At 33.8% G+C, this 1,229-nt stretch overlaps 1 non-coding gene across 1 annotated transcript; it reads right to left on the reverse strand.

The window, feature by feature from the left end:
- Window positions 1-864: 864 nt before the first annotated feature.
- On the reverse strand, window positions 865-936 carry TRNAC-GCA. Its single transcript has one exon. It is a non-coding gene; the product is annotated as a tRNA-Cys (tRNA).
- Window positions 937-1,229: the final 293 nt, after the last annotated feature.

Here is a 1,229-nt window from a genome sequence, read left to right on the forward strand (position 1 = left end):
ACGGATTGCAAGGTATTTACATTATATTCAAAATAGAGTTTATAGGTTCATAGTACAAAATAAGAAAAGAGAAAATGAATAAAAATAGGAAACATTTTATACATTTAGGAGGAGTAAGTGAAAACAAAAAGGGAGTCATGACCCATTTTCGGTGGGTTCTCGAAGCACGGATTGCAAGGTATTTACATTATATTCAAAATAGAGTTTATAGGTTCATAGTACAAAATAAGAAAAGAGAAAATGAATAAAAATAGGAAACATTTTATACATTTAGGAGGAGTAAGTGAAAACAAAAAAGAGGCAATGACCCATTTTCCATGAGTTCTTGAAGCACGGATTGTAAGGTATTTACCTATTTTTGATGTTTTAAAAAAATCATTTTAAAACATAAAAAATAGTTGGTGTTGTTTGTCTAGGGCAACTACTCTTAGTTACATAAAAGATATGGAAAACATGGAGTGAGTACAAGACTGTGGTGCTTTGTCAAAATAGAGTTTATAGGTTCATAGTACAAAATAAGAAAAGAGGAGTAAGTGAAAACAAACAGGGCAATGACCCATTTTCCATGGGTTCTTGAAGCACCTATTGCAAGGTATTTACCTATTTTTGATGTTTTAAAAAAATCATTTTAAAACATAAAAAATAGTTGGTGTTGTTTGTCTAGGGCAACTACTATTAGTTACAGGAAAGATATGGAAAACATGGAGTGAGTACAAGACTTTGGTGCTTGGTCAAAATAGAGTTTATAGGTTTATAGTACAAAATAAGAAAGGAGAAAATGGAATCGTAATTATTCTTATTTCTTTTCCCTTTAGACACTCGGTGGTCGGGAGTAAATCGAACAAAGTGTCTGTCCAAAATAAAAGGGCCCAACCAGATTCAAACTGGTGACCTCTTAATCTGCAGTCAAATTCTCTACCACTGAGCTATGGACCCATTTGGCATGATTTCAACTTTAGTGATCCCTTCTACAGAGTGTCAGTCCAAAAGTGTAAAAAGTGTCTATCAAAAAAAAAAAAAGGGCCCAACCAAGTTCAAATGGGTGACCGGTCAAATTCTCTACTACTGAGCCATGGATCCATTTTGTAGGATTTTAACCTTAGTGACCCCTTAGACATAGTGTCAGTCCAAAAAGTGTAACAAATTTCTATCCTAGATAGAAGGGCTCAACTAGGTTCGAATTGGTGACCTCTTAATCTGCAATCAAATGCTCTAACATTGAACTATGC

Source organism: Cucurbita moschata, unplaced genomic scaffold, assembly GCF_002738365.1.
Source record: "Cucurbita moschata cultivar Rifu unplaced genomic scaffold, Cmos_1.0 Cmo_Scf00046, whole genome shotgun sequence".
Classification (NCBI taxonomy): domain Eukaryota; kingdom Viridiplantae; phylum Streptophyta; class Magnoliopsida; order Cucurbitales; family Cucurbitaceae; genus Cucurbita; species Cucurbita moschata.